This window comes from Gouania willdenowi, chromosome 8 (genome assembly GCF_900634775.1).
Source record: "Gouania willdenowi chromosome 8, fGouWil2.1, whole genome shotgun sequence".
NCBI lineage: Eukaryota > Metazoa > Chordata > Actinopteri > Blenniiformes > Gobiesocidae > Gouania > Gouania willdenowi.
Window position 1 is genome coordinate 23,284,142 of NC_041051.1, and position 16,600 is coordinate 23,300,741.

Consider the following 16,600-nt stretch of genomic DNA (forward strand, 5'->3'; position numbering starts at 1 on the left):
AACCAGGATCACAGAGTTTCCTGCTTCCGCCAGAAAAACACAGGTGAGCCTCTGTGCACACAATGATGGATGAGAGGGACCATCCACGCTGTGCTCAAACATTAACCCATGCCAAGCCCAACATGCAAACAGACTCAGACCTGATTTGTACACACATAGGAGCACAATGACTGTGGAAAAGATTTCTCAGAGCTAAATGTCACTGAGTAGATTCTTTAAACATACTGAGTATTAATCTGAAGGAGAAACCAAACCTTCTAATGCAGGTTTTCTCAGTAATTAATGGGTTTGAAGTTATATGAAGAGTAAAGCTCTGCATTTAAACAACATATTTAAGTCTGATGATAAAAAGCTGATACAGTAAGTATTGGGTCAGCCCATCTTTACTCTTTATAAAGTGTTCATAAAAGCCATAGAAAAGCTTAGCATGAATTCTTAGCGAAATGGGATGTACACCATAAACCTCGACACAGGTCAGCTCCATGATCTTCTTCAGGTTTCTCAGTGTTTTAGTGAATAACATGATTTCTAGTGTTGAACCAGTGCTAACATTGGTTTCCATAACAAACAGTTTGAGTGCATTAAAGTCACACTGAGTCACAGAAGAATATTATGAACGAACCGGTTCAGTCCATGGAGGAAACACCTCATGACCTCTGGATCAGCTGCAGGTACCACAGCACACCTTTAAAGATCTGGAAACATCTTTACTGATCAGAGCTTTTACTAAGAATTAAAGGAATTTATGCTAACACCAACATGATATGGTAGAATAGATCATTGGATTTCATGAAACTTCATTGATTCAATTCTCATGTTCAGTTTTTTTTAATGAAACTCTGGAACTTTTCCACGAATTGGAGATTTTAATAAAGTAAACTGGAGCAACTCTTGCTGAGAGTTAACCCTCCACACTACAAAGCATCACTGCTGTCAGGTATGAGCACCCCCCCCATATGACTTCATAGCTGTCATTCCTGTAGTAAGAACAGCCTGGTCACAGCAGGCACACCTCGCAGTGTCACACCTCAAACTGGAATGTGACCACAGAGCCAGTATCACCTTAACACACACCCACCCATACACATACACAGAATTGTTAGAGCATGAATTGTTAAAGTCAGACCTTTAACGTACAGAGGAACACAAGTCTGCATCAGCTTCAGATTAGAGTCCACCTACACTAATCTAAGGGCTAAGTACAAGGACCATGAACTCCTCCTCGCCTGGGTTAGGCTCTGTGTGCGACTGTGCATGCTTCGTGTAAGAATCAGTGTAAATGTGAGGAAATCAGCTTAAATCTAAGCATAATAAAAAACAGACACGTTTCCAAAGTCAGGGGTCAGAGGTCGGCCCCGCCACACCCACAGATCCATCAGTGGCCCACGGCAGAGCTGACAGCGCTCTGATGGCCCCGCCCACACCTGATCTCACGCTGAAGCCCTCCACCATTCCTGCATTCATCAGCAGAATGTGGTCCTACCTGCTCAGCAGCAGAGCCAGACATTCCTGTGCCTGGATCAGATTCCTGGACCACACCTCCTCTTTTCACCCTCATCAAGAAGAACTTCAACAGATTAACACTGACACCAATTTAATGCTTTAGCCTCAGCTAAAGACTATTATTATAAATCAATGGCTCATAGAGTCATACATCACACTCAAAGGCATCTGTGACGCTTTGGAATGATGTGTTTATTCTGACACCATGTGTCCACATCAATAGCTCATATTCCTGGTCCACTGACTGACTGTGAGCTCTTCTTTTTTGCTCTGTTCTTTTTTTTCTGTGTAGTTGGTGTCTGTCTGTCACTTTAGAATCCTCTATCATGTTCAGTCCTCTCAAGATGTGCTGTGGTATCAGCAGCAGATTCTTGAAGTAGTTAGTAATTTCATTCAGGGATGGGAACTGCATGTGCAAAACATCTACAGATTCTGGATTGGATTGAATTCAGGTCTGACTGGTCTCTGAAAGACTTGACTAATTCAAGGCTCTACACACATTTGGTTTACTAGTGTACAAGTACACTTAATGACTGAAGAAAAAAGTGCATTTTGTTATGTTTTCTAATCTTCTATTTAAATGGTGGCCACATGTGGCCCCATCACCACTGCTGACAAACCTGAAAAGAAGAAAAGTGGAACGCATCAGTGCAGACATGTGGCCCTCAATCTTAATCTGTCCCGCTGCCAAAAGTGAATACACAAAATAACTCCACAAATACAGAACAACTACAGAATACACAAAATCACTCAGAAAATCAACAACAACAAAAATACACAAAAGTGCATAAAAATAAGAGAAAAACACAAAATCTCTTTGTTGTTTCCTGTGTTAATGCTCTGATTGATGATTATTCTAATGCTAACATGAAAGTTGATCATGTGACCTTCAGATTAGATACAATCACAGGTTTGTAGCCCCACCCCCTGTGACAAATGTTAACTATCTCTGTGAATAATGAACATTCCTCAAATCACTCATTACTTTTGTAGAGATTCCTTTCTACCAAGTGTCTATTGTTGCACCGTGTGTGTGTGTGTGTGTGTGTGTGTGTGTGTGTGTGTGTGTGTGTTTCTATCCGTTTCATGTTACCAAACAGTGGGGGTTGCCTATACATACAAAGCTTAGTGTTTATCACATTCACCAACAATACATTTCTTCTTCTTCTTAAGTAGGAGATGCTATAAATGATCTCATTTTCTAAAATAGACTTTATTTTACTTCCAAGCTTTATTTGCCCATGGGGTATGATAAAATTCCTTCTTTTGAATTGTAGCAGGCATTTAAAAAACAAAAAGCATGAAAAAATATTTAAAATTGACCTTTACTTTGGAACGGTATATCCACAACTTACACGTTTCACCTGTTTTCGTTTCTATGAGCCCATTGACCACAGATGATTCCTGTATGCAGACTGCTGAAGGTCCTTGGAGCAGGGCAGGTGGATGAGGGTTGGATGACATCTGCTGGATGGATGCAGTCATACAACAGCAGGGCTGGATAATCAGTCAAGAACATCATTTTGATGTGTGTGAATTGATTCTGAGGACCTCCTATCTCTGCTTTCAGGTGTGAGTCATGGTTTATAAGTCCGTTTTTTTCTTCTTCTTTTTTTTTTTTTTTTTTTTTAAAGCTATATCAGTCCAAACTACATTACATCTGAGGTTTGATGTTTATTTTTGATATACATATTGATGGTCGTTTCCATGGTAACCCTGCTCCAATCATCCAATGGATGTTCCCTTACATCAGCACCTGACCATCATCATCGTCTTTGTTTCACACGTGCACTGAAGTTCTCCTACAGTTTAAGTGTAATAATGACAGTGACTGGAGTCATGCTCTGATTGACCACGTGACCTCTAAAATCAATCAAATACCTCCTCGAGACACTGAGGAAAGGGTCTGTCAGGCCACGAGCTCCGAACGCGCTGGCAGGCACGTGGTCTGCCTCGCAGCACGCGGACAGTCCTGCTCTCAGACTGTGTCTCCGTCCAGCACCGGGACCGTCCCGGTTTGTCTCCGTCCAGCACCGGGACCGTGTACCGTCCCGGTTTGTCTCCGTCCAGCAGCGGGACCGTGGACCGTCCCGGTAACATGTCTCTCCTCAAACAGCAAGGGAGGGAGCTGGAGCGGTTCGACGGACTGTCCCTGCTTTACTGGTAGATATCTGCTTTGTACCAGTCTAGCACCCGCTTCACTTCCAGTCAGTGCTCATTTTGAGTTATTTAGTAGTTTACTGGTTTTAGTCAAATGTTTGTCATCAGGACTTTTCTTGTTATAGGTTAGTAATTTTAGTCAACTAAATTCAGTTTAAATTTTAGTCAACTAAAAATCTATAATAACAATTTATCATTGATCAACCTGATATTTATATGGTATTAATGTTTGTAAACACACAGACAGATTTGATGTGATCAATGTTGAGATCACACAATTTTTGATTGGATTTCATCCCATGTGACAAAATTATAGCTTTGATTTTATAAATATGTTTTGGTACACACACACACACACACATTGTGTGTGATTGTCACAAACAAAAAAATGTAGTTGGCGAAATCAAAACTGTAACGTAAATGTTTAGTCAACAAAATGAGCACTGCTGCCAACACTGTCTGTGTGATGGTACAGTTAACTTTGCATGAAGAGTGTTTTTAACTATTTTTACAGTAATACATGCTGGTTTACTGTTACCTGTCACTCTTAACAGAGTGAAGCACTGCAAATTCTTTTCCAGGTTGTGATACTGATGATGGGCCAAAAGATGAAATATTTCTTACAGTGGAGTGAATCTTCACAGAACTCATTTTTAATGCTTTCTAGATTTGGAGACACAGAGACACTAACATAATGACTTTATTCTCATGATATCACAATTTTTTCATTTCACTATTGTGACTTTTGCCACGTGACAGTAGGACTTTACTCTCATAATATTATGACTTTCTTCTTGTAATATTGAGACTTTCTTTTTATGATATTATGGGTTTTCTTTTATTTCTAAAATTATGACTCTTTCTTTCTAGTATTATGACGTGTGTCAGTAGGGCTTTATTCTCATATTATTAAGATTTTTAGACTTTTATTCTCAGTCAGCGTCTTTTTTTCCCTCAGTGTGGCTCCAAAACGCAGTCATAGAAGTGACTTGTTTCCTTTTTCAGGACCTCTGCGTCTGTTAAAAAGACGTGCTCAGATATCTGCAGCTGTAGGACAAAGTCATGACTGTTAACGCCACTCACAGTTTCAAGTGCAAGGCATATTGAGATTTCTATTTTGGCGATACAGAAAATTACAATAACGCCTATATTGATTCACTTTTTTTCTTTTATTGCTTATTTTGTATTGAAATACTCGTTTCATTAGTCACTGCTTTCTCTACTTATCAGAACAGCGTGAAAAGCACAGTTAGATGGATTTCTGAGTGCATCCTAACCCAGACCTTCCCCTCACTCACACGTGCTGTCCCTTAGAGGAGAACAAGCCAAAGGTGGCACATATTATTCAGCTGTTTTATAATAAATGTGCCTGTGTGGCATTTTGCATCACAAATGTAACCCAAAATTGTCTTTATTGAGTTAGAAATTTTGAGATTTATGGTGTATATCACAATTTTGAGACAAAATATTGAGACATGAGTTTTGGCATGCAGTCACAGACACACTCACTCGCTCCTTTGGTCAGTTCTGGACTTGGAAACCCAGTGTGGAGGAGGAATCAGGATCTGTGATCAATGAAGCAGCAGGACTGTTTTTGAGTTGGTCAGTGAAATGCTGAGTGGACTATCAGAGCTTCTGTGAGTGAACATTAGATCAATCCCTGTGCAGCTTCCCTCAAACAGTTCACTCATGATGATCCTCTCCTCCAAGAAGCTGCCTGAGCTCTGGGACTACTTTCTGATCTATGTGTCAGGAGCCCTGGACTTTAACCCTGACTGCAGAGATATAGACCTGGGACTGTTTCCCCTCAGGATGAACCCGAGCATTAAACCCAGGTTGGTGTGACCCTCTCTGAGGGTTTGAGTCCAAATGTACTGAACATGAATTAGAGATGATGCTGCTGTGATTTATTTCACCTCTGAACACCCAAGGTGATAGAAAAAAAGTAAAACAAAAAAAAGCAAACAAAAAAAACTAATAGCTTTGATTAAAACATGTACTTCACTTGTGACTTTATTTACAGTCGACTGTTACTTTGACTTTACTATTGTTTCTACTTTTACTTACTTTTACTTATACGATAGCACCTTTGAATACTTTTTTACTGTTTGTTTGATGTAGCTTGCCTCTCAATGCCAGTGATTATGGCTTTATTCTGTTTTGTGCAACCACATCATTTTCTTTTTGTCCTTTTGTGTATTTTTGAGGTCATTTGCTGTGTTTTTATAGTCAGTTTGTGCATGTACCTTGTCACTACTTCCCCATGTCTGATACGGATGTTAATGTCCCCCCTCTGTGTTTAAATCGCCATTACAGTACTGCTTCTGTAGCAGCTGGGATCCTGTCTCTGTGATTAATAACCTACCTATCGGTGGATTATAAGGATGGATTTCCTGATCATTACTGATTGATCTTCTCTGTAACATAGGTCAGCTGTGTGATTATTTGACTTCTCACTTTACAATTTCATAAATGTGATAATCAATCTTTGGAAATTTCAGAATTAATTCATAATCATCAATAATAAAAATTTACGGGGCGGTGTTTAGCTCAGTGGGTAGAGCGCCCGCCCCATGTACAGAGGCTATAGTTCCTCACCTGCAGCGGGTCCAGGTTTGATTCCCGGCCTGGGACCCTTTCCTGCGTGTCATTCCCTGCTCTCTCTGACCCCTTTCCTGTCAAGCAACTGTCATATAAAGGCCACTAGAGCCAAAAAAAAATCCTTTAAAAAAAAAAAAATAAAATAAAATAAATTTACACTACACCTATTAAACATCAGTGTAGTGTAAAAAACCAGACCCAAAGAACTCAATGTTGTTCGCATTTTCAACAATATTTCAACAGTATTGTCATTTCCGTTTCAGGAAGTGAATTCCTTATTGTCCGTCTGGTTTCCTGCGATGCCCTACCCGTTTTACTGAAGTCAAACTTGATCTTTCCTAATAAGTATATAAAGGAACACTTTTGACACTGAAGTACATAAAATATCAGCTTTAAGACTTTTACTGAAGCCCGATTGTCATTGGTGACTTTTAATGTTACTTGAGTTGTTTTTCACGTGTTATCACTTATCACTACTTTATCACGTCTGCTGAACACCAACAAGGTGTGTTGGAAGTCCAACCTCACTTTAGCTTAAGATGATTTTTCAAGTTTAAAGATTTATAATTACTTTAATGACAAACCTGTGCATAACATGCAATGGTTAATATTCTAATATCTTTATATGGTGTTGGCATTAGTTATATTTTCATAGGTAAACTGTTTATTGATTTGACTTTAGAACACTTTGTTCATTATTAAAGTCGTTCAATGCTTTACATGATCAGAAACATTGACCTATTCTCTATACATCTTGTTTGTAGATATAAAAATGTGCAGCTCTTATTGAAGTAAAAGGGAGGTAGATGGTTTGATTTCAGATGCCTGTGGTGGACCTTAAAGCTGCTATCCGGAGTTTCTGAGAGAAAGTCTCGATGTCCCGCCCTCAACAGCTCTACTTCCTCCCCTGCCTCTGCCAATCTACCAGAAGCCACGCCTCTACGTTTGTGCACACGCATTGCAAAACATAACAAAGTCTCATAACCACAAAAACTACACATTTATTGTAAGAGCTATAACTGCTATAACTTTTGAATAAAACATGTTTATTACCTATCCATGAGAAATGTCGCCAAGTCCTGGTCTGTTCGGAATGCTTTTTAAAGCAGCAAGTCCCTCCCCCTTTGAAAAGCAGCTCAGAGATAAATCTTGTTGCGGCTACGAAGACGTTTATTTTCAAGCTTTGTACCCGGACTTTTCTTTTTTAGTACAAACTTTATATGTTGGCAATCGTGGGATGGGTAACTTTGGAGTTTTTCGGAGCACTCCTCCATGACGTTATGCTGCTCAGAGTGATACCTGCTTTTAACAACACGCTGCCTCGTTTGCATGCACAGTTTATGCAGCACGCGCATTCACTTTGATTGACAGTCCTCGCTCCAGGAAGTCGAAGCCTATTGGCTGGGTGCACTCGGTGATCGTTTCCATTTGTATAGAGGGACTTATATACATTAATGTATATGAATGACCACCGGCAGTACACCATAGTAAATGACGAGTTAGGTATTTTTTTACATTTCAAAAGAATCATACATAAACATAGATTTCTCAGAAACTTCAGATATCAGCTTTAAGGTTGACATTAAAGTGTTCTTATAAACAAACAGTTTTTAATGACAAAAAGCTGAATGTTTCACTGCATGGGTTACGTTAAATCCACTAATATTTCTCAATGCTACACATTGAATTAACACTAAACTGTGCAGGAGCTCAGCTGGGCTGAGAACAGTTCATCAATAAACTCCATTATCTGTTTCAGTCTTAGATTCTGACAAACTAAAGTAAAGTTGGAGTGAACATCACACAGTTAATAATGTCCTCAGGCATGTCCACTGGTCTGTATTTGGACTGTGTTGGACATTAGATGTGACAGACTGCTGACTGAATTTTATCTGTTGTTACAAACAGTCAGAACTATGTTGACCTCCTCATGAAAGCGATGACGGTAGCTCTGACTGCAGATAAAGCATGGGTCAAAGGCACGTGTCACTCCTGATCAGTTGGACCTTAGCTGTGAGAGTGTGATCCCTGAGCAGAGTCTGGCAGGAGGTTGGGCCTCAGACATACACAGACAGATGGTGCACCTTTCTTTTCGACTTTTTTAGTCTGTTTGTGCTTCAGCACTGCAGAGTCAAACTGAACCATTAGCTCATACTAACGTGATGGAAAAACTCAAATATCTCCCATCACTCTCAGATATCACAAAAAGATTAAAATCTCTTTTCCAGATATCTGGATCAATGATCCTGATCATGGTACCATGATCATTCACACTTTAAAGGCTTAGAACAAATGTATATCCCCATTAATAACCATACAGTAGGTCCCAAAGTATTTTTTTATGTTGGTCAGTGTAATGGATCGTGAACAACATATTTTCCAATTACAATAACAATTTCTGAAAGTTAATTTCAATTATGTTTTCAATTATTGAAGTTAATTTACAATGAATTACAATTACCTTGTGCTGGTTAAAAGAAAAACAAAGCTCTACCCATTAACTTTATGTATTATAATGTAAATTTTATTTATATAGTGATTTAAAACATCTCACATTGGACCAAAGTGCTTTACTACTGATCTAAATGTAGTTTCTCTGTAGTGAGTAATTTGTGTATGCTTGTCAGTTCTAGGCTCGTTGTGAGGATTGTACTGTATGTGTTTTTGCCTGGTGTCGAATTGATCATAATATCAATTAAAATCTCAAATAGGGACAAGAGTTAAAAATGTGCAATATCTATAAACATTGTTTTTTGTACAAAACATCAGTAGCACTCACTCTATTGTTTCTATGTAAAATTGTACAGTCCCTGCTTAAAGGTCCAGTATTATGCTATTTTTCACTCGTCTCCATTTGTTCTAAGAACCCCAAAAACATAGTATTTGAGGTTTATTCTCCCATACTCGCCTGTTTTCCAGAGTTTTAGCCCTCTGGAAAGTCAGTTTAATGATGCTTCTTAAAATGTGCTGTTTTGGGGGCTTCATGCATATGCATGAGTGGGCGTGTCTATGGACGCCGACTCTGCACAACAGCTTTATTATCATAGTGGTTTTCATTTGCTATGCACACACTCTTGTTATTGTGTTAAAACACATGGCTATTTCAGCGGTTATTGTGATTGTGAGTCATACAAACACTGTATGACATTTAAATGGTTTTAAAAACATATTATTTTTTGGTCAAAGTAATATTTTTAGCTGCTCCTCTTTTTTTTCTCCATTTTATGTATTGAGCCGCCCCTGTGAGCTGCTGCAGCCCATCCTTCTGCTCAGACTCACAATATGAGTGCAGTGTGTGTTTGTGCTGATGTCAGGTGAGACATGATGTTCTCTGACAGCTTATTTACTTCTGTCCTGTGGAATGCAGCACACACATCATGCTCTCATTATGTCACCTGCCCTCAGCCTCTCACACCGCCTCTGTCGTCATCAGCCCTTTGTTTTCAGTCTTTTAAGGTCAATTCACCTTATGCACGAGGCACCTTATAAAACCAAGCCTTTGCAGCTCCTGGGACCACAGTATTCCACTGAACGACTGAGTTTTAAGCCTGAGGTAGACATGAACATCCTGAGATCAGCAGAGTTCTTCCATAACAAGCAGGAAATCAACATGATTATCACTAACTAATCACTCCTATTATAAGAGGCGTGTCTCTTTGTGTGTGCACGACAGAGTGAGAGTTCAGGCGTGTGAAGTAGGGTCTCTAAAGTATGCGTGGCTCTAATAGATCCTCGGTTTTTATGTTTCAAATCATTTCCAACTTCATTTCCCGTTCCCGTTACCATGTCATTTCCTTGTCAGTTTTCACATTTCCATTTTGTTTCTGTTTCCTCATCATTCCCTGATCAGACTCATTACAGGCTTTTAAACTTTCTCAAATCTTGACAAACATGCTTAACACGGTTAACAAAGTTCACTATTGTCATTATTTTCACATTTATACACAGCAGAAATATGCTGAGATCATGTGAGATTTTGTGTTGAGATTTGACATCCAGACATTTGCTACACTTGCTAAAGCTGACATCAAAACACCGTCCAAGTTAGATTCTGTGCTTAAAAATGGCTTTTTGGGATCTAAAATACACTAAATCTAGTTTTTGTTTATTTGTTGTTTGTTGGTCTTGAATGTGACAAACATCCTGTGTCTGCATTGAGCCATAGGTAATGTTCTTATTTCTTTCCTTATTTCCATGTATCTGTATGTGCAGACTCATTCTTCTTTGTCAGGTTTATTTCCTGTGAGTTAATGAGAATCTAATTGACTTTGATTGACGGCGCTCATCATTCTTCCCTCTAATGATGCTGAGTTCGCTGGGACTGCTTGGATGGAGGTGAGGAAGAAAGCTGGGTGTTTCTCCTTAAGGACCCTTTCTGGCTGATGTCTGTTTTTCTGTCGAGAACATATCGATGTTTTCTGTCTTAGCTGACAGCACCGTTCTGTCTGTTTAGAAATGTCAGTTGTTTACCTGTTTGTGTCAAACTGCCCAGACTCAAGCCTTTCTCCTTCAGGTTTAACTAATGCTTTCATAACAGGCAAGCTGTGATTGTGTGCTGGTACATATGTGCAGAAGACTGGAGGTCCCACATAGAAGGAAACAACTATCAAAGGTGGTAAAAGACAACTGACAGACTGTGAAGAACAACCTGCCAGACCGAGTGGTAGACGTCACGATGCAAAGTAACAGCAGAGCTGGAGATGAAGCAGAGCGCGTGTGCCAAACTTAAGGCCCGGGGACCAAATCAAGCCCTTTACAGCATCTAATGTATCCAAAATCAAAAAATATCCAAAAACAACAAAGAAAATATGAATCATTCTGTAAATGACTAATTCAGTTGTAGATATTTCAGTCCCTCCAAATACACAAATTCAATAAAACTCCACAATATTTGCAGTTTTCCCATGTTCATATCACATGATGGCTCCGTCTGCACCGGGTTGTAGACAGCCCCTCACTTCTGTACCTCATTGCATAACCCATCATACTGCTCACACTGCTTACACACCATTTGCATTGATGCCCACCCCATATATCATTACTTGCGACCAGTACAAGACAAAACCTTGTCGTAGTGGTAGCATTTCAGAGCATGGAGGATGCCGCAAGACGTATAATATTAACATAACCACAAGGAACGAGTGCATCATAGCGTATTATGTTTTTCCTGCGGTCTGTGCCTTCTCCTCGCTCCCTCCGCTCTCTTCAGTTTCAGGTGTCTTGATGTTAGAGCTGGCGGTTCCTGATCAATGGTTCGCAGCTCAACTATCCTGGGACACTCGGATGGACTATCCTCTATTCAATTCTGTTTGCCCTTCTGTTCACTAACCCAACCAGTCGAAGCAGATGGCTGCGACCTCTGAACCTGGTTCCGCTGTAGATTTCTTCCTATAAAAAAGAGGGAGTTGCTTGTTCATGTGGATCTTGTTGGGTTCTTTTTTTCTTACTATGGAGTCTATATTTTGCTAGGCACTTTGAGATGACTTTGTTGTTATTTGCGCTGTATAAATAAAGTTCAATTGAATTGAAATCTGTAAGTTATTGTTGGATATTTTCAAAGTCTTACATACTTTTTTATATCATTTATTTAGGGGGAAGTTCAAACTGGGGCACCTTAATGTTTAAATCACTGGTTTTCACGACTATAATCTGCAGCACACTTACATTGAAATTTGTTTGACGGCCCTGATGTGGAGGATGAGGACACTAGTTATAATCACGGTGGTCAGAGGACTCACATGTGAACATTAAAAATTATATATATTTACAGCTAATTGTGAATTGCTGTGCAGTTCAGATGGATGTAAATAGCGTCACCAGTTATATAGTCACTAGTTTATCCGATACATCAATGAGTCTGTTTTTTTTTTCACACAAACTCCTAGTTTCATGTAAAGCTGTCCTTACATAGTGACAGCTTTAGCAAATATGACAAAAAGTCACTTTTGTTGCAGACTGCTCCTTTAATTTTGTCAAATGTAAATCAGTTAAACTCTCTGCCCTAAACCAGCTAAATGTGGAAATACAGAAATTGCTACATTAGCGCCCCCTACAGAGTGAATACAATTTAATATGGGGAGGAAAACAAATGTGTTGGCCTCTCGATCAAAAAAGTCAATGACAATGAGACACATGCTTTATTTTTTACCATGTAATTTTGTATTGAGATACTCTCCATTTTGTGTTAATAGGAAATTGGCCAAATCTTGAAAATTGTCAGCCCAAACTTTAACACACTCCTCCTGGAGCTACTATTACTTATACTACTACTACTACAACTCCAGCAATGTTCTTGGATGTGTTAGTACAATAACAAAGATCATAAATAAGTCTAAGTTTATATCTCAATAGTACATTTCTGTCTAAACAAATCAAAAATAATGCATTGAGTATAGGGTTAGGGTTAGGGTTAGGCTCTGCTACGTACCAGCGGTGTCCGCCAGTGGAGGAGATGTAAGCGGTGTGATCAGAAGCAGGAGTGGGGATGCTGCTTGTGTGCTGTTTGTAAACCGGCTGCTTACCTCCAAAATGGCGACTTCCGGGTTCCGTGAAAACCCTCTATCAGACAGTGGAGGTCAAAAAAACTTATAAATGGGAATTCCAACCTTTGAAATCTTTCAAGCAAATGATGTTTGATTTATTGATCGAAGAGGTGATACTGATAAACAATGATAGTCTGCAGCAGCTTTAAGAGATGGCCAATCAGAGGTATTCACACAATGCTCCATGTGGGTGGATTGAATCATTCTTTGGTCCTGTCCCCTACTCTGCCCTGCAGGGGGCAGCCACGAGTCACTTCACTGGATTCGGAGTCAGTCAGCACTTTGAGTGTTATCTCTACTTACTACACACACACACACACACTCTCTTTCTCTCTCTCTCTCACTGTGATTGGGTGCCGGCCTGTTTGATTTCTCAGCGTGGATTGGATAATCCCATAATCTGTTAACGACCCACTGTGCAGATTTAGTGAATAACGTTCTGAGGCCACCGGTTGTTGCCATGGCTGCCAGAAAGAAGAAGAGAATAAATCTGTGCTTTGTTGAGTGAGGATGCTTTGGACACACAGTCAAACTCTGTGCTTGATGTCACGTCTCAGCTCTATTTTTGTGAGATTTGCATTAATTACGGGAACTCCTTGTATGATTTCATGAAGTGTTTGAATCCTGAACATTCAGCACTTTGCCTTTGATGTCTGCTCTGAGCATAAGCGGTGTGCTCACAGACAAACACTCTTTCAAAGTTTACTCATCAGGTGTGAAGATGGGACGTGTGTGTGATCAAACTCAGATAATAGAGAGACAGGCGTCCTTACATCTACATCATGGTCTCTAAACCATATCTGGAAGGCCTGCGTTCATTTATGGATTTTAAATGCATACAAGGATTTATTTTTTGCAAGAATTTTGTTGGAACACATTTGTCAAGATTTCAGATTTTTGCATGTTGTGTTAAAATAACAAAATTGATCAGAAATAATCCTTGAATCAAATTAAATGGAAGAAATAGAATAGACTGAATAGTGAATACTCATCTTCCAAAGCGCTGTCAATCAAACACACTTTGAGAAAAATAGAGTTTGCATTTTATAGTTCAAACATTGGCAGGACATGGATTTATATTTGACATGTATGAGTGAATAAACATCACTCCCAGGCTCCCGTGAATCAGTCCTGCCTTGGATAAGCGAAGTGCTTGGTCACATCGGTCATGATGATTTAGATCGTTCCTGCCGTGTTTCGACCAAACACAAAGAGTGACAGATAAATAGCCGAAGGTGACTGCATTAATGAGGCTGTTGTGTGAGAGTGATGTGGTGTCGCTTTGAAGGATTACATGTGCATGTTCGACAGTTAGATTTCACTCTGATATGTGCTGTGACAGCCCCGAGCATTGGTATGTTAATGTTTGGGTGTTACATCATCAGGACCATCAAACACACTTTGACACAATTTCTGTGGCCATGTTTAGACTCTTTATATCTACAGCCCAGCCTCTTGTTGGTGTCATTTCAAACTCTCCATATTTCTGTTGGCTGTAATGCTTTGCTCACTGAGCTAAGGTAGTTTGTCTTTGGCTTGGTGACGCACAAGTTTTCTCTGGATCTTTTGGCCTGGAATCAGTAAACCATGGCTCCCAATCTGTTTGCAGGAAAGACTATCGGCATGGAAGATGCTTCCATGTAGCCATCCTACCCGCCTTTGTGACTACATCATCAATGCAGCGGCCAACACTCATAGAGCTGCAGGGGGGGGGGGGTGCTTGTCGTGCATGATGCAAACTCAGTGTTTGCTACATATCTCAATCACACTAGGCCTAGAAATGTGCAGTGTTAGTCTGAAACCAGCAATCATTTGTTAGAAAGGTCACAACTTTAATTTAAGAAATTTAACCACAGTGAATCTTTTCATGTAAAACATCATTCAATAAACTCAACAGTCTTCTTTTTCTTATTATTTGTTTCTAGTAATGGCAGGGCCGGATTTAGGTCATTTGGTGCCCTAGGCAAGGGTGGACTTTGGGGGATTGCAATTTGGTGCCCCTCCAGCAGATAGCGCCCTAGGTGGCCGCCTGGTTTTCCTGGCCGGAAGGCCGGCCCTGAGTAATGGATTTGTGGCTCACAGCCCCCTGTCTGCTGGATGGGCAGGGCTTAAATGGCTGTTATGCCGACCCCTGAACTAGGCTAATAAGGGACTTTAAAATGATCCTATAAAGCACGCCGCACAGAGCGGATTGTGTAGGAATGAACTGGACCAAATTTCCTGGGAAGACCACTGCAGTTCTTTTCACTCCCCAGGTCCTGGATCAGGTCCTGGACCAGGCTACCACACACAGCGAGGATAGGGCAGTTTAGGATTGATTTCTGCAGATATTGCATGTGACTTTCTGTGCTCAAGCCTTTTATTGGTTTATTGTAAAGACAATTTTCTGATTTCTGACTTGAAAAAGTGTACTTGCATTAATATGATATTGTATTATTACATTAGTGCTTTATTTGGTCTAAGAAAACATTAACAATAATATTGTTTATCATGCAGCAATAATTTCTGAAGCTATGCAGTATATCGTCCAGCAAAGTTTGTTATCGTCACAGGCCTAATTGAAGGACCCCAGACCTAAGGGACCGCAGGTTGAAAGTCACTAACTTCTGAAGCGCTCTGTATTTTCACAGTAAGGTTTTTTATGTAATTGATCTAAGCGTGACAAGATTTTTAGAACTGATACATATATCCTGTGCTCACACATATTCTGCGCATTTGGTCACCTTTATACTATGCTAACTATTACCAGTTTACTAGTAATACCAGGGAAATTTTGAGTGTACTAGTAGTACTAGTTAACAATAATTTAGTTTTAGCATTAAAGGGTTTTAGTAAAGCAAAACCCAAAGTTCCAGACATTCCCAATGTTCCCAAAATTCCACTGTTCCTATCCCATTCCACTGTTCCTGACATTCCCAACATTCCAAATGTTCCTGGCGTTTTTAACATTCCGGTGCTTCCAACATTGCCAATGTTTCTGAATCCCAATGTCCCTGATGTTCCTAACATTACCAACAATCCTGACATCACCATAGTTCTTGACTTTCTCGATGTTCACACTTGTTTTGACGTCTATAATGATCCCACTGTTCCCAACGTTCACTCATAATTAATGCTACTATTTTCACCTATGGTTTGCTTCAATACAATGTGTCTGAACACTGACAAAAAGAAAAGAAAACAATAAGGACCCCTGGGCGGCAGCCCAGAACAAGGACAAGGACAAGGACCTGGTACAGCCCAAAGAAAACCCTGTAAATTACTCCCTGTCACGTTGCTATTCCTATTTTAAAATTTTCCAACAAGCAAACTGTTAAACCTTCAAAGAAGACATATATATGAATTACAAGTAAACACATGGTAGAGTGTATTTACACGAGGAAATGGAGAAAAAGATATCTCTATGAGAGATGTTGCTGTGAGTGGAAATAGAATTCCTCTTTTTGGTCTGTGTGTGTGTGTGTGTGTGTGTGTGTGTGTGTGTGTGTGTGTGTGTGTGTGTGTGTGTGTGCGTTTGTGTGTGTGTAATGTGTAAGTGTGAATGTATAATCTGGGCTTAGCACTTGCAGTGTTTGAGTAGCCCTCTGAAAGCTTATATTTAGCAGGTTGTGTTGCCATATGGGTTTAGACATGATCCATTTCTTAAGCTCATCATCTCTTCATCAACTGGCCCTCTTCATATCTACATGGCAGCATAAGTGTGAATATGCAGAGCCAAATCTAACAGCCAGGATCAAGCTGAAGCAGAGCCATGTTTCATAGGCTGAAAGTGCCTCTGGGTGTTGTCAGGTACG